The 18,578-nt window shown below is 36.5% G+C and overlaps 1 protein-coding gene across 3 annotated transcripts in view; it reads right to left on the reverse strand.

Moving 5' to 3' along the window:
• The window catches only part of PDE1A (phosphodiesterase 1A), a 252,201-nt gene that overhangs the window by 148,928 nt on the left and 84,695 nt on the right, over window positions 1-18,578 (reverse strand). The window contains exon 1 of one of the 3 annotated variants that reach the window (XM_046659819.1): window positions 14,651-14,705. The exons of the other annotated variants lie outside the window; for them this stretch is intronic. The gene's annotated coding sequence lies outside the window, so the exon portion shown is untranslated. Of the gene's footprint in view, window positions 1-14,650; window positions 14,706-18,578 lie in introns of those variants that run through there. 3 annotated transcript variants of the gene reach the window in all.

The raw sequence follows: 18,578 nt of genomic DNA on the forward strand, positions 1-18,578 counted from the left end.
GGAGTCGAGCCCTTGATCTGTACTTCTATTAAGTGTTCATAAGTGATTCTAAAGCAGGTTGTTCAGAGTAACATATGCAATAACGAAGAAGAGTTGGAGCTATTGATGTGAATAAACATTTCCAGAAGACTTGGTAAAGAGAAGGAAAGGGCATTAAAGACAGAACCATGAAAATGACAATATTTAAAGATCAGGCAAGAGGAGATGAACACCGTAAGGAGGAAGTGAAAAGAGCTGGCAGGGAGGAAGCTGAGGGAGAAAACATCAAGGATGGATGCATCAGAATATGATAAAGCCAGTGCTCCTGAAGATTAGATCCAGAAAGAAAATCCTGAAAACTACTGATTCAATTTAGTAACTGAGGGAATTAGGGATGTTAATGAGACCAGTTATAGGAGACTGATGGAGATCAAAGCCAGTTGCAAAGGGTGGAGGTTTGACTGTACAACCAGAAGGTGGAGACAGTGAAATGTTGACCAACAAGTTTTATTGTGAAGGGAAAGTGGAGCCAGTGTGATAACAAGGTAGGGACCTAAAAACAATAGAGGCGGATCTCTTTTTAGTTTTTAATTAATCTTAAGCATGCTTATATGGTGGGTGGGGGAGAAAAACAGAGAGAGAGATGGGGAAGCTTAGAAGGACAACGAGAGCAAAAGTGAGGAAAGAAAAGTAGGCGGGGGAGAAAGCTTGGATTACCGTCTGCTAGGACAATGTACCAGGTACATTACATACTATAACATTTGTTTTTTTTTTATTTTAATGTATAGATATGATTGTTTAACTCTTTGTATGGATATGATTATCCCCAGTTTATAAACTGATCAAATAAGACTCAGGAAGTATAAATCAGATGCTCCAGGCTACACGAAAAGCAGGGCTGGGAATCAAATACAGGATTTTCTGGCTACAATGATTTTCTTTTACTTATACCAGTTTCTCAAATTTTTGAAACCTCCCTCTGTCTTTCACAAACATGAAAATTTCACCCCCACACTCCCAGCTGATCTAATATGTCCCCTCAGTATAAATCACTATAATCTATACATTCTCCCTAGCCAAGAATTTCAAGCCCTATAGTTTGTAATAGAAATCAAGTCATATTTATCTGCAGATATAAAATTACTATGCCAACTGTGTTTTTTCCAACCCACACACATTCCTCTACCACAGTCATCCCCTCCTGGAAACGACTACATCACACCAAGCTATTCCCTGGCCTGACCTGTCCTAATATTGCTTCACGTGGAGAAATGATCCCCGCCATTTACCATTTTTAGTATCCTCCATTTTGAAAGATTGACAATATTATATACAAAAATCTATATAATCAAGAAAGACATTTTCACAGAAAGCATTGATAAGAGCTAGGAAGGCTATTTCCTAGAAAACCAAATGCTACAGTAGTAGCGTGCTGGTTTCACACCCTCCCTGGAGCTCTCATTTTGATGCCCATATGACAATGATGTGAATGAAAAGAACTTGCTGCATGGACAGAGGCTGCTGCCAAATGCTCACTTCCATACTATAGAGACCCCAGGAGAAAAGCAGTGTCTTTGTAGCAACGTGATGATTCTCTGTGGCTTCTAAAATTTTGTACAACTCTAGTGGTCCTAATTTTCTCTGGAGCCATCCCCAATTCCATTTCATAGGATACGGGTTTTCTGGTATTCCCTTCATTTGTATAACCTTTAAGAAGACTCTGTTCAGCCCACATTTATTTCAGTGTGTCTTAGCACTCTCAACATGAATTACTCATTATCCTAGTCTCTTAGTCACTCTTCTCAGGTATATATAAATACATTAAGAACTGCCTTTGAGAATTAATATTTTCTTTTCCTTCCATCACTCCCTCTCTCATTTTACCCTTCATGCCTTTATGTCCTGAAAGTGCAAGGTTATTTCTCATCATGTATTCATTTTCCTGCTTTCATAATTTTTAATTTTGCCTCCTCCCCCAAAAAATCACGCAATATATCTCTTACTCCAGGACAAAATGATTCTTTTTGGTTTTTGTAAGGGTATCTGCTCATTCAAAAATCTCAACAGAATTTTATAGTTAACAGAAAAATGTACAACATCTAATCTTTGCATAACTGAAACATATTCTACTAGGTCTTTATTGATATTATTATTAAACAAACACTGTTATCTATTCACTGATGATAAAAGTTTTAGTTATCAAAGGAGATATTTTTTAAAAGGTTTTAAAAATAAGTTAATCCTAAATCCTGGTTTAATCTTTTCTTTTCTGAGCTTAAGTTATCAACAAATTTTTTTAAATGCTCACTATGGTCCTGCCCTTAATTTGCATTTTAAATCTACTCGTATTTAGCAATAGTTATAACTTTATTTACTCGTGTACTTCTATATCAAAGCTACTTTGCTTAAACAATTAGCATAAAATGCATTAAAAGGATAATATCATTATATAGACTACATTTACTCCAGCAGCAACCAAACTAAGGCATAATTTTCCCCAGGCAGATTTTCTGATGACTCAAAGGGACAATATGAGAAGTAAGAAGTACGTTTAAGCCCTCTCCCTTCTTCTCTTAGCTGAGTCATTCATATCTGTACAGCTGTTCTTTAGAATCTGCTAGAACGACTTCAGCTCCGGCAGATGAGCACAACAACACACCAAAGAACACAAAAAGATGTAGTTCCTTCAAAAATTGGCATGACACAGTGAATAAATATGATGCCCATTGTTTAATTGGCATGCAATAGGATTATTTTCTTCAGTATTAGGCTATAAAATTCTGAATATTTATTCAGTCTCTACTGGATTCTGAGGCTGTATCAAATCAGGAAGCAGCCTTCCACTTTCAAATTTCTTTCTTCTGTAGAAGATTATATACTGTCATTGGTCTGTTCTCTTGGTGGACTTAACAACTGGTAGGCTCTGTATTGCCTACTTTCATTTTATTTCATTCACCACGATCTATAAAATAAAGGCCAGCTGAAAGATATACAAGTTGTGTTGGCTCAGAGTGAAGACTGGACGCATATTGTAATTATTTAATTAACAAACATTCAATGTCATGAATGAGGCTTGGTATTGATTCTGATACTATATTTATGACAATGTAAGCTCAATATGGGAGGTCCTGTCTATTTTCTTTGTTATTATTTCCTGAGAGCCAAGAATGTGCTTGGTTGGTTTGGTTGTCTGAGCAGAGGCAAGTGTGCAGACCACAGCTTGTACGTGCTTATGCCGTGGATGCCTACTATAATATGCCAGATCCTCTGTGCGGTGCTGGTATGCAAGGTTTCTGTCTTCAGGCAGGCCACCTGGACGAGGAGGAAACCGGCAAAAGGAAACTTGACAGAAAAATACAGCTTTACATTGGCTTAAGAAATATTCTAAATAACCATTATGTTTTAAAATTGTATTGTAAATCCAAATAAGAATAAAAGAAGAATGTTTTCTGGAATTGAAGAAACATGGTTCTCTTAAAATTTATATTTATACTTAATAAACAAATATTATTAACCATAACTAGAATTTGCTTTGAATTCACTATTTTGGGGACACAATAAAACTAACTTTTTAAAAATTAACAGTTATTTTTGGTATCAAATCACGTTTCCTGTATTCTCAGCTAACTTCAGTGGAACAACGTGCAAATGGGCTGCTTATTACAAAAGACTTCTCTCAAGGATAAAGTTGCAAACATCATTCGACAGGGTGTCTTGACAGTTTCTAACAGCAGATGTACTATTGCTGACTTTGTGACTCCTTTGTCTCCATGGGATCTAATCTCCAAGGTTCTACCCTAAACCAAAAATATCCCACATGTACATTATTTCATATCTGCAAAATATTTTGTTCTCTGTCACTACCAGGTATACAATCTGTAATCATTAATTAAATAACAATTTATCTAAATATTTTCACATTCAATCTCTTGCAATAGGTTGTGACAAAGTGCTTTGAGGAAAATAAATCTGTTTTCAATGAGAAGAAAAAACATTATTTAGGGGAAATGACCGCTAGTGACTTCCGTGTGACTATTAATTTAAAGCAGGTAAATGGTTTGCATGTTGAATGAAATATAAAAGCAAAGATGCTCATTAAAAATGGCAGTAATGGTATTTTCCAGTAAGAGCATTCACTGATGCCCTCTGACTGGATTCCAGTTCATGAAATCACAGCCAGAATTTCCAAATTCTCCTGTAGTTCCAATTGGCATGCTTCTTCACGTCTTATTTCTCTGTGAAGGGACATGGTGTCCCATTTTTATAAGTTCACAAACTCTCCCCAAGGCAATATGTTGGAAAGAGCCTGAAACCAACACTCATCTATAAAAATTACTCTTCTTCCCAAATCTTAGCATACACACACAAAAAAAGATTTTTAAGAAAGGCAGCTTGTGCATTAATTCTTTAAGTCATTCACACAAAACTGTTGAGTTCCTATTAGGTGCCAGGCACTGTACTAATGATGCTTTTCAGTGATTAAAAGAAGAAAAAAGTGCCAGGGTCCTGCTGTATGGATCTATGATGAGAGAGAAAAGGTATAAAGAGGGGAGGAGTCTTTATTACTTTGATAGTGTTTCTTTGCTTTTAACTACCTTACTGAAAACCTACTTTTTTTCATTTATGGAATGAAGACATTGAATTTGACAGTGGTTTTTCAGCTTACTCCCCTAAGACTTGATTCTGGGAAGCTTCTTTGGGACTCCCTTGGAAAGCACCTCGAACTGAGAATTGGGCAAGGCCCCGCTCCTCCCGTACCCTCTTTGACAGAGCTCTCTAAACTTGCATGGTTTACATATCTGAGCTGCCAGTTAAATTTTTAGTTGAAGAGTTTCAAGGCTAAGAACCAATTTATAAGCCACTAGGCTAGATAATCTTTTAGGTTCTCTTCCAGCTTCACCACTCAAGCATTCTAGGAAATGTTGTTTTACTCTGGCTTTATAATGTCAAAGTAATTCTTTTTAGAAGAAAAGTTTGCTGGTCTGTCACTAATAGTTGGAAGTGAATGCTCCCAAGTCATATTGCACCTTGAATTCCTGCCTGCCATGTAGCAGCTGTGTGACCTTGGGCAAGTTAAGTTTTCTTCCTAAACATCTTCTATAAAAGGAGATAAGAGTAGAATCTACATCACTAGGATCAAATTCAATTTTGTAAGGAAATTTCTTTTTATTTTTTTTTAAGATTGGCACCTGGGCTAACAACTCTTGCCAATCTTTTTTTTTTTTTTTTCTACTTTATCTCCCCAAACCTCCCCTGTACATAGTTGTATATCTTAGTTGCAGGTTCTTCTAGTTGTGGGAAATTTCTTACTATGGTGTTGGGCACGTAGTAAACCACAGAATCAATCCCAGGCTTCATAGTTTCCAGGATATTAGAAGCTGAATTCATTTCACATGATGGAAAATCTCTGCCACACAAGTAAAGAGTTATGTGATTCACCAATATTTTTCATTTTCATCTTGACGGAATTTTCATTTGAGACACTCACAATACTTTATAAAGTTTAGTGAAAACATTTGTAGAACATTCAAGTACATTAGATAGGTGAAACTATATTCTTTGTTTATTATTCTTTTCATTTTAGAAAAGAAATAATAAAGTAGATAAATTAAAGAGCTTCTCAGAAATCAATAAATAACTAGGTTTTAGACCCAGAAATTAAATCAGAGACTACATTGCATGAAAATAGTATTATAACTACATGAGTTAGTAAAATTTTAAACTGTGTTCAGTTTCTACAAAATGAATTCTAGTTGAGTGTCTGAGTGCTTAATATAAGAGCTATGCATAACACAGCAATTATTATAAAAAGTTGTGTCTTTTCTGATTTATTACAAAATAAAGCAAATATTATTTTATCCTGATGAGTTTTAACAAACAAATCTAAAATAAATGGCTTTGTAAAACCTTTGGATTCGTAAACAAGTTAAAGCAGTGGAAAATAAGGACATTCCAAGAAGATATATATGAATAAAGAACAGGAGAACACACCCAGTTTCTCTCTCCTTGGTGACCAATTAAAAATATTCATTTAATGTCAATGTTGGCTAATATAGCTTATGATTTTGGGGGGGGGGACCCAACAGCTCCCATTTTCCCTCCCCAAATAAGAAATTAGCTCTTTCTTTCTTTGGTAGAGATTCAGTCAGTCACAAACTTAAAAAGAGAAGTCCTCTACTAGAGCAGTAATAGCTAAAACAATGAACATTTTTTTTAAGAAAGAAGATAGGGACAGTTAGGAAGTTGAACACAGGCTGGAGCCAGGCCAAAAAGAATTTTTTTTGAAACATTTCTACTGTTGCCCTAGATAGAGCTAAAAATTTCTTTTGACTCTATTGAAGAAAGGGAGAATTCTCTGGAAGACTGAAGTGCCTATCAGAGAACCACTGGAAACATTCATCTCCAATGTGATCACTGCTTGTAGGGTCCTTGCCTGGGAAGGTAGGTCCAACTGTTATTAGACAACAGGGCCAGGAAGCCCCCATGGACCACAAGGAGGATGGTATCTCAACGTTCAGCAACTCAGGAGCTGTGAGAGCAGCCATGTGAAGCCCTACTTCTTGCAGTAGTGAGAGGCTGTGCCAGCTTCCAGGATCTTCCGCCAGAAGCCCTACATCCTGGTAGACTAGGCCAGTGTGTAGCCCCACCATCCTATGCACAGTTATAGGTCTGGCATTACAGTGATGCTTTGCAGATTTCTTGAGCAGCAAACAATTTTTTCAGATACAGCATAGATTTTCTTGGTGGGCCAGGGAGTCAACCAGATATTGCCACAGCCAGGAGAAAAGACATCCCTCTTTTGAAACACTGGAGGAGAGTGGAAGACAGAGCCATCAATGTTGGTGGTGTTATTAATTTTTACTGTCAACTTTCTAGGCTAGTGCTTGGAAAAAGTACTTGTTGCAAGTTTATATGCTTCATTTCGTTTGAACCTCATGATATCACTGTGAGGGAGATAGGATAAGAAATATTGTTTTAGTTTTATTAAGGAGGGAATAACACTAAAAGTTCTGTGTCTCAGTGGTTAGGAAACAGGGAGCAGAATCTATCCAACCTTAATTTCCTCACCAAATCTTGACTCGCTCACATTAATCCACTAAAGCTTCCATTTTAGGATCATGCATATGAGATACTCAATGTATACAATTTTAGGCATATTTTAAAATTATAATTATGCTAAATATAAAAATGACATACATAAAATAATTTTAATGACTAAATTTAAGGGGTTTCAAAATATAACAACTCACTTGTCATAATTACCCGCATGTGAGAAAATTAAAAACAGATGGAAATCAAAGGACTCTTATATAATCTTAGAAACATAGAACTTCTATCAAGTTCCAAGCATTTTAAACTTTCTCCCTAAGGCCAAGCATATTCTATTTTAGAAGTCAAATTTGTTACTGTCATTACTTTTCCTTGAAGTTTTATATTTTGCCCCAAATCTAGAAATGAAGACACTTCTCTGTGGATATCTGTTGCAGCAAGCATGCTCACTCCACATCTACACACCTCTGTGATATCTCTTGGAACTTGTCCTTTTTTATTCCAGCATGGGTGGTTTGCCCTCTCCACCCTCTACCTACTGCATAGTTGACTACCCTCGATGCAAGACCAACTCAGATGAGATTACTCATCCAGAAAAAATCAGTGGTTGAGTGTTGGGCAATAGACTCAGGAAACATTAATGTGTTTGTTATGTGCCAGTTGCTTTAACAGAGGTTATCACAACAAATTCTAAAGTAGGTACTATCATTCCTGCAGCTCTGAAAGGTTTAATGACTTGCTCAAGGTCTTGGAACCAGTTATTGCTGAGATTCAATCTAAGCGTTGGACTTTGAATTTACTGGGTTTTTTTCTACACCAGCAACACATCCTGGCTAACATCTTAGGGTATGAATGAATATTTGGTAAATTAACAGAAGCAAAAATTGTAATAAATGAAGACCATGCTGAGCAATTAGAAATAAGAAAACATGTCTCGAGTATGATCATAATTGGCAGATTTAGATTCCTTGGTAGTAATTAATTCAGTGATATACAGATATTGTGCCAACCTATGACACTAAATGTGACTGAAAAGTGTATAGGTGCCTTTACTTTATGCCATATACAAAAACTAACTCAACATGGATCACAGACCTAACATAAGAGTTAAAGCCATAAAATTCTTAGAATAAAACATAGGGGAAAAGCTTCATGCCATTGGAACTGGCACTGATTTCTTACATATGACACCAAAAACACAGATAACAAAAGAATAAATGGAACAATTTGACTTTCTCAAAATTAAAAACTTTGATGCATTGAAGGACACTATCAACAGAATGAAAAGGCAACACACAGAATAGAAGAAAATATTTGCAAATCATATATCTGCTAAGGGATCAATATCCAGAATATATAAAGAACTGTTACAACCCAACACCACCAACAACAAAACCCAAACAACCCAATTTAAAAATGGGCAAAGGAGTTGAATAGACATTTCTCCAAAAAAGGTATACAAATGACCAATAAGCACATGAAAAGATAGTCAACATCACTAATTATTAGGAAAATGCAAATAAAAACCACAATGAGATGTCGAGTCATACTCATTAGGGTGGCTAGTATTAATTTAAAAAAAAAGAAACAGAAAATAAGTGTTGCCAAGGACGCAGAAAAATTGGAACCCTGGCATTGCTGGTAGGAATATAAACGGTGCAGCCACTATGGAAAACAGTAGGGCAATTCTTCAAAAAAAATTAAACAGAATTATCATATGATCCAACAATTCTACTTCTAGGTATATACCCAAAAGAATTGAAAGCAGGAACTCAAACAGATATTTGTACACCAATGTTCATAGAATCATATTCACAACAGCCGAAAGGTGGAAACAATCCAAATGTCCACTGATGAATGAATGGATAAACAAAATGTGGCATATGCGTACAATGGACTATTATTTAGTCTTAAAAGGGAAGAAATTCTGGTACATGCTACGACATGGACGGACTTCGAAAACATTATGCTAAGTAATATAAGCCAGATGCAAAAAGACGAATACTATATGATTCCAATTACAGGAGGCACCTAGAAGAGTCAAATTCACAGGAACAGAAAGTAGAATACTAGTTACCGGGGAACGAGGAGTCGTTTAATATTGGGCTTTGGGCTTCCGTGTGGGATGACGACAAAGTTCTGAAGGTGGATAGCAGTGATGGTTGCACAATAATATGAATGTAATTAATACCACTGAACTGTGCACTTAAAAATGGTTAAAATGGTAAATTTTATGTTATATGTATTTTACCACAAGTAAAAAATAATAATAATATGCCTGCAGTTACTTGAGAAGGGTGAGTTAGCAGCACTTTAAAAACATGTGTATGTGTGGATTGAGGTCAGAGACTGGAGAAAGGCATACAGTACTACTTTTCTCTGAGTATTAACGATGCAGTTTTTTTCATTTATTCAGCATTTAAAAGCATATGTTAAGGTTCTTATTTAACACATGGTTCCTATACTCAAAAAGTTCCGACTGTTTTGAGTAAATATCGTGTCACACACAAACCTGTGATGCTAAGCCAGTTTGTCATCTCTCCTTCATTCATCTAATAATTATTGAATGTCTAGCACATGCCAGGAATTAGTCTAGGCTCTGGGGACACTAAAGCATATAAAACAACATTTCTGTCCTAACAGAGTTGACATTTCTTTGAGAGGAGACAGATAATAAACAAATGAGTAAATGTGTAATGTGAGATGGTAATTAATGCTGGGGGAAAACAAAGCAGCGAAAGGGGAAGAGGAAGTGACTGGGTTGGTAGGATCAGGGTAAAGGATATTTTATAAGGCGACCAGTGGCTTTTCTGGAAAAACAAAAAGAGATAAAGTGATATTGACGCAGAGAACTAATTGAAAGGAAAAGTCAGTAATGTGGATTTCTACAGGAAAAGCATTCCAGGCAGAGAAAAACTGAATTGTTGAAGCCCTGAGATAAGGACCTGCTTGGGTGTTCAAGAAGGAGTAGGAAGGTCAGTATGAATGAAGCAGAGGTTTTTATAAAATACTCCAAATTTTAAAGGTAAGGAGACAAGGAAGAATCAACAAAGTTCACTGATATGGAGTGGCCAATGAAATTATCTCAAGGAGGGAGCACTTAGTTATCTCAAACGCTCCTGATAATACTCCTAAACAGACTGAGATTATGACCATTGGGTTTAGCCGAGAGATTAATGAAGACTGACAAGAGTTGTTTTAGTGAAGATATAGGAACAAAGCCTGATTTAAGTGGGTTTAAGAAATATGGAAGAAGAGGAAGTAGAGAAAGCATATACAGATAACACATTAGGATTTTGTTATAAATGATAAAGAAGAATGGGAAGAAAGCTGGAGAGAAATGTGGATGAGAAAGATTTTTTCCTAAATGGAAAAAACATAAGCATGTTTTTATGCTAAAAGCACTGATCTAATGGGACAAGTTGATGTGGTGGAGAGAGGGAGTAATGGCTAAAGGCTTTGAGAAGGGGAGAGGGAATGTGATTTCGTGCATGAGTAGAAGCGATGGCTTTAACATGTGGGCTCATCAACACTTATAGGAGTGAAGGCAGAATATGTAAACAGGGGTGCAGTTAGATGGGTAGATGTGCTACCAATTTGCAAGTTCTCTTCTGATTTATTTTTATGGTAAAATAGGAGACAAAGTCACACACTCCATTTGAGAGTGAGGAGGCAGGTCATGTGGGAGGAGAGACCAAGAAGGTGTGAAACAGTTTCTAGGAGTGTGTTTGAGCCTGGAGCAGTAGGAAACAGTATGATTGCCAGGCAACATTACGGGATTATTTGAGGTTTGTGGTCATGAATTTAAACACAGAATATTAAGCTTAGCTCTGTTTTTATTCAGCCATGTAGCCCAAGTGCTGGTGTAAATAGTTTAAAAGTTGAATTTAACAGTGTTGGGGTGTTGCCAGAAGAATAATATAGAAAGTATTGGATCAAGGACATTGAGAGTGTAAGGAAGGTCATTAATGCAATGATGGATCATTGAGAATGAGCCGTGTGGGGACAGAAATAAGGACACAGTCGAGGGTCAAGGGCATAGTAAAAAGGTGGTAGGGTTAATGACTAGTAGGTTCCATTTGGATCAAGAAGTTTTAGAGTTGAGACACTAGAGGGAGTGAACTGGAAAGACAAGAGGCAGTGGTTGGAGACCGAGGTGCTAGAAACTGAGACTGTGGAAGGGATACCGTGATTAGGACCAGGGGAGCAGATGGTTGAGGGAGTCGGGAGGCTGAGATCACTGGAATGAGAGCAAAGAACTGAGAAGCCAGGGTTCTATGTGGAACCACCATCAAATACTATTGGAGAGACAGTGAGCCAGATGATAAACTCTTCAAGGACAGACAAGCCAGGGTTTCTGCATTATTTAGAAGCAACGTAACATTGAAGAATGGTGTTGGAAAGCATCTCACCTTCCATAGCAATAACTTTTAACCTGGGGTCTGTGGAAGGGATTATAGAGTTCCCAGAACACTCTGAAATTGTGAGTAACTTCTTTTATTTTGGTAAATATGTGCTTTTTTCCTAAGAAGAGAATCCATGGTTTTCATCAGGTTCTCAAAATGGTCTGGTATCCCAAAATATAAAAATTACTACTAAGGCAGAAAAAACTATAAATAATAAAAATAAAATAATAATTCAAATGTAATCTATTCCTAGAGCTATCTTCACCCATAGGCACAGCAGACTACAATTTATATGGTTGTACATTTTAAGTTGCTAAGCTCTCATACCCCATCTCAGCTCATTCCACTCCAGCCACAGTGGCCCCTTAGCTCTTCCTTGAATCTGCCAAAATCTTTGCACTTGTAGGCTGTTGCAGTCATCGTTAATCTGTCTGAAACATTTTCCCACCATTTATTCATAAAATTCAGCCTCTCATTGCTTCAGATTTCCAATCAAATGTCTCCTTATCAAATAGGACTTCCTACCCCCATCTACAACAGCACCACCACCCCTCCAAGAGCCACTCCTACCTCCTTACTCCAATTTGGTTTTCTTCATACCACATATTTTCTGTTTATTCTTTTACATGTGTATTGTTTATTTTAGACAGACTCTACAATGAAAGTGCTATAGAGCAGGAATTTTGCCTGTTCTATTCTTGCTGTTGTCATTGTATTCCCAGCACTGAAAATGGCCTCAGATACACAGTGACCACTTAATAAATATTAGCTGTTGAATGGATCTCAAATTCTCATCAGATATTTCTTGGGTAACAGCAATGAAGAAATCATTAGAATGCAAATGTTTTCAGAAGAGCTATAGACCTGTTTCTTCCTCCTGAATCTTATTTTACTGTTCTTCCCTTTGTCAATCTCTCCCTGTTCTTTGTGTGGTCCTTAAACGTGATGGGGAAACACACTTAGAGGTCCCTGTCCACAAGCACTGCTTTCTCTCTGGCTCCAGCCTTCTCTTCATCTGAATTGCTTGGACAGTCACTCTCCACCCTGTTTCCACCGCCTGCCCTCCCACCTCGGAATCCACAGCAACCCCACGTCCACTGCTGCAGCTCTAGGAAGGCATCTCTCGAAAGGTCAGTGATGACCTCATTGCCAAACACAGTGACATGGTTTTAGTCCTCAAAATATAAAAGCTATGTTTGGCCTTGTTGGCCAGTTTCTTGGCTTCTCCAGCATCACTCTCTTGGTGCTGCTCTAGCCTAACTTCTCTCCCATACTCTCCTTTTCATCCGTTCGTACCCAAGTCAGACTGGCCTTCCCCCTGTCCAGCAGGGTCCTGCCCTTGGTAATCTTCTCACTCAGTGCATTCTTCCTAGAGGTCTCATTTACTTTCAGGGCTTCCCTGGGTGCTATCCATGGCTGGTCTCCAGACACTGTACTTGACTTTGCCTCTTGAATTCCAGTGTTACATTTTTACCTGCTCACTGAACACCTCTACCAAGAAGACTGTGAACTCTTTGAAGCTTGTCTATTTATTTTGTATCCCCACTGCCATCCTTTACAGATGAGCAGATGGAGGCACAGAGAGGCTTAGTAACTTAGCTGAGATCACACAGTTATGGGGCAGCTGATCAGAAGCTTCCTAATTCAGGATTCTAATCTTGGCACTGGGTAAATTACTTAAACTTCTCTATGCATTCGTTCCCTCATCTACAAAAGAAGAAAGAAAAATAGTCCCTATGTCACAAGTTGGCTGTGAGAATTAAAATGAAATAAAAGTGTAAAGTACTTAGAAGACTACCTGATATATAGCAAATGGTTAAGTATGTGTTGGGTGTTATTTTCCTTACCTGGGGCTTGAATCTGTCCCCTTTATGTTATATGTTGTAGTGTAAAGTGCAAGACTTCAAATGCAGGGAAAGACAGAAAGAAAGATTGTGAACTTTTACATGAAAGAAATGCAAAGGAAAGCGAACAGTAGTACAGCAAATGGAAAGAAAATCTCCTACACGTTAAGAGTTTCAGAGTTAATTTCACTTAAATAGTATTTGAAGTATATTTTAGTTCATCACCTCACGACACTGACTTACATTAAATTTACCATCCAAATGGGAGAGTATGTGTGGAATCTTTGACAGAATAATGAATAATTCTATCATTTTCAAAGTCATAAAATTACTAATTACCTGAAGCTTTTGGTAAATAACATGTTACTTTATCTCCTCAACTGTAAAAATTAGCCCCTGGAGTCTGGAAATTAGCTTTCACCAGTATTTCCACTGTTAAAAACAAGACAACAGGCCCAAAATGAAGTCACTTATGCTAAGCCCCACGTCACCAAACTGAGACTTAAGTTAACTACAGTTTTGGTTTCTCCCAGAATGGAATCTTAAATCAGTCAATCAGGAATCACCTGATCAGCACTAGCTAGTCGTCTGATAGATCCCTACCATCCCCTAAAAAAAGTGACCTTGTCACAACCAATCTGCTTTTTGCTAGTATAACTTCCTTCTTCCCGTTCCCTTCTGACTGTAAAAGTATTTCATTTTGTACAGCTCCCTGGAGCTCCTTTCTGTCTGCTAGATTGGATGCTGCCAGATTCATGAATCACTGAAACAAGCCAATAAGATCTTTAAAATTTATGTAGAGGAATTTTTTTCCATGATTTTTTGGTGAGGAAGATTGGCCGTCAGCTAACATCTGTTGCCAATCTTGCTCTTTTTTTTTTCTTCTCCCCAAATATATATTGAGGAATGGCCTTGTCTTGCAGTTTCAGATGTCCAGGCACTTAAGAGCAAAGAGAAGCTCATCAGAAGCTTTTGATTCCATTTTCTCATCTGTGGTTGGTAGGCTTTGATTCCTAATCTAAAAAGGTTATTTACTCTAATAATGATCACAGGACAGAGTTTTGTCAAACTGGACTGAGTGCATATTGTGCATATTGCTGCTTTTTAGACAAAAAGGAGATGACCCATTTCAGTGTGCTCAAGATAAATATAGGTTTTCTCCTCAAAGAAAAGTGTGATATCCCACAGTCAATGGATATGGCTATGGTAATACATCAGACACTAACCAAAACCTTCCTTCTCAATTTTGATCCTCAAAGAGCTACCTGTCATTTGAAATTCTAGAGCCTTTATGTCTATATCATAGTTGACTTTTAGTTGTATTCCTCCCACTGGATCCCCTATTTTGTCATGTCCTTCAGCAGTACCTACCCACCGTCAGCACAGTCTGGACTGATTGAAGTATTCTAATTCCATCATTTTATAAGTACGTCTGCAGACATGAGACAGTCATTCAAAGACATATGACATTCTGGATCCATTAAGTTCATTCTCTTCCTGCCTCGAATGGGGCAAGGGTAGAAGTGAGGGTGCTGGAGCCAGAAACACCGGCACTTGAACTTTGTCTCCACCACCCAGCATTTGACCTGAGGTTACTTAGGCTTCTCAGGGCCTCAATTTCCTCATCTGTAAAATGGGGATAATACCACTTACCTCACAAGAAATTAAGGAAATAAGCAGGTAAAATGCTCTCAGTCAATGTTCGTTCACTTACCTGAACTAACATCAGACTCCCTTTCTTGGTGGTTTTACACTTAAAATGTTTACTGGCATATGCAACTATACAATCAAAACCACTTTACTCATCACGACAGTCGCTGTCACCAATACCACTCCTCTGCTCAGTGCATGGCTTTGATTGTAACCAGGAGGCAAGAGTCTGCGATCACAGACAGGTGAGTCATCTGTGTTGTCTTGCATGGCTGCACCAATGGTACTTGCCAATATTCCAGTGGTAACTAGACTGCATGTAATAGTTCACCTTGTTTTTACTTGATGCTTATTAGTACCTTGCTGAAAAACATCAATTTTAATTAAAGTCTTCCTCATGGATTTGTGTTGAAGACGTTATTGTTTTTCTACACGTCTATGAAAGGATAACCTTGTTCTAACCTCAAAGGCATATTTCCTTTTCTTTGAATCATTGCGCAAAAGAAAATTTTACAGGATGTGTGAATGAGGCCTTCTTTGGTAGAACTAAAAGGGACACAAGAAACAGCCTTGTCCACTTGCTTAGTAGATTGGGAAATCTTTCAGTGTAATTTGTATTTCTCAAAGAAGCATTCATCTTACCGTGCCCCGTTTCATATTATCTTTTTATGTCTCAAGTCGCCTAAAGAAACGTTTAGTATAAACTAGATGGTTTTATCCATGACATATCTGTGAATTTCTATTTTATAAATGAAAATATGGCAATAAAAATTTAGTCCTTGAAAAGCACTTTTTAAAGAGCTATAAAATTCAAATGCGATCTAGATTTAATAAAAATGGTTTGTTTAAATTGAATAAGATGTTTTCATTAGTAATATGTAATCTTGAATAATCATCAGAATATAATTGCTTTGAAAAGTGACTCAATTCAATTCTCTGGGCCAAAATGCTCACATAAAAATGCCCCAAGTTCTGCAAGTTCTGTTCAGTCTAAGGAAATCTCATGAATTTCTAAATCTTGAACAACTGGGCATTATAAGGCCAGGGCTTATCCCTCTTTCAGGGAAAAGTAAATATTCTACTTCCATCTAACAAAACAGTTGAAAGCTGTTCCCAAACTTCCCAAAACAGTTGAATCATAATCACCTGCAGAACTTTTAAAAAAATAATAACACTCCATGAGATTTTGATTGAGTGGGTCTATTTCATGTGGATTTCATAATGCAATTATGCTTATGTTTTGTGCAAGAAGGAAAAGAGTTTTTATTTTCTAAAGTCCTCAACCCAATTTACTTGGGATAGAAGGAGCAATAACCTCATATTCATTATCCTACTTTATTGTAGAGATATAAACCTGCCTCAAGGTGACCCTGAGAAAGCAGGGTTTCATAGTTTCTGCATAGATCACTGAGATTACGCTATAAAATGGGACTTTTATTGAAGAACAATTTATAGGGGTTGTTGAATTATGGTAAGACCAAGGTAAACAGCAAAATGAGGTATACACAGTCTATGGGGTTTATAAAATTGTCAAAAGGAGTTTCAAAATAAGCAAATGGATGCTTTTAAGGCCATTTGTAAAATATGCAACTTGTGTTTCCATTTACTTTCAGGCAAATTACATCAAATTTAAGTGTTATTCTTCAGAAAGTATGTCTAATAAAATGTACCACCATAACTTCTGCGTGCCTAATGTCTGCTTTCATCACTGAAGTCTAGCTTGCTGTCAGACTTTCAGAGAGCCTCCAAGTGGAATCAATCTTTAAGAAGAAAATTTCTGAAGCCTATTTTGGTCCCCCGCTCCCCTTTTCTCTTTTGGCCATCAATCTAAGCCAAAAGCACCTTGTCTCATAAAACTCACTTCACAAAATATCTCTTGTAAAATAGCACAAAATGGAAACTTTGAAATTAGAAACAGAATGGAAAAAAAGAAAAAAGCTACCCCTTAACTAGATCTTGCATCTTCAGATTTTCAAGAAGGAAAAGTAGTTAAGGAAGAGTTTACCCTGAAAATTGTATGGTTATGTTACACGTCATTAAATTAACTAGAAAGTCAGGGAAAATAGCTACTTTTCCTTAGCCCTGATATTAAAACAGGAGAAAATTAACTAAAATCTGGGTATTGAGGAAAATTTAATGATGATGAATATTTTCGCATGTCAAAGGGGTTAGTTGCAGAGAATTCTTTTTTACTTCTACTTTAGAAATCTTTTTGGAATAGTGTAAAGATTGTATTTCCTTGAAGCAGCAATAACACATGGCAGAAAACGAACCTCCTCTTAAGAAAAAGGACATAAACACATTTATGTTCTTCAGACTTTTTTGTAAGAAACACAAGGGAAAATGATTTTCAAAAATGAAATATTTAAAAGATAATTTTCTCTCTATGGACACCCAAAAATAACATTATTAAATAGATGGAAGTTACCATAAAAGGTTAACAAGGTTCCAAAATGTGGTCAGTAACACCCTTTCAACAAGTGCAGACTCATCTCATAGCACCTAGCATATAATTTATTAAATTTTTGAAATATAAATACATGTATTATCTAATGAACTCATACCCCAATTTTAGGTAATTTAATTCAAATTCTAAACAAGGATTTCATTATGTATTAACATACATTAGGTTAATACATATGTTCAAACTTAACATGAATATTTAGAAACTTCATGCAAGGAATAAGATGTTATTGATGGCATACTTTCCCCTCCTTACCAGCCATTTTAACGGTGTGGCAGGACCACCTTAGAGTCATAAAGCAAAATACTGGATCATAAAGCAAATCTCAAAAAATTTCAAAGACTTGAACACGTGGCGCGTATTCCCTGTTCATAGTGTTTATTATAGAAATCAGTAATGAAAATCTAACTAGGAAATCCCCATATGCTTGGAAATTAAAGAAATACCTTTGTGATTAATCTATGGATCAAAGAAGATATATACAAGATATTTTCGAACTGAATGATAAACGAAAATACAACATATCAAAACATCAGATGCAGATAAAACAAAACAGAGGAAAATGCATAGGGTTAAATGTAGATATTAGGAATGAAGAAAGACTAACAATGAGCTAAACATTCATTTCAAGACATTAGGGGAAAAAACAGCAAAGTAACTATTGCTTTTCTCATATGATCTATGGTTTGAAAGCAAAATTTTTACTAGAGTAAACATCTTTATATGATGATAATTTCAGAAACAAAATAGAAAATTTAGGCTGATTTACGAATTATACTCAGTAACCATCTATTTAATCCCTGTTGTGCAAGTACATGGTATTCATTCGGTAATTTTTTTTTATTGCTTGCATACACAACAGTATACCAATCAACCACTTTATAGTAGATATACATTTCTTCAACTATGAAAGAGTTTTGAAGGTGTTCAGTATAAAGCCATGGGCGGCAGACCTAACTAGCTGATCTTCTTTTGAATTTTATCCTTTCAGAAACTGTAGTGCAACATGTTTCTTTTAAGATAAAAAAGTAGAAAATTTGTCATTAAAATTGCCCTAACCTTTAAAAACTCTCACTGTTAAAAATTTTTGCAGCCTAATTGACAAGACTGGCATTTTACACAGATTGACATCTTCAGACTATTAAAGTGTTTTTGTAATATAATTATCAAAATCATCACAATTAA

Source organism: Equus quagga, chromosome 4 (genome assembly GCF_021613505.1).
Source record: "Equus quagga isolate Etosha38 chromosome 4, UCLA_HA_Equagga_1.0, whole genome shotgun sequence".
NCBI classification, from domain to species: Eukaryota; Metazoa; Chordata; class Mammalia; order Perissodactyla; family Equidae; genus Equus; species Equus quagga.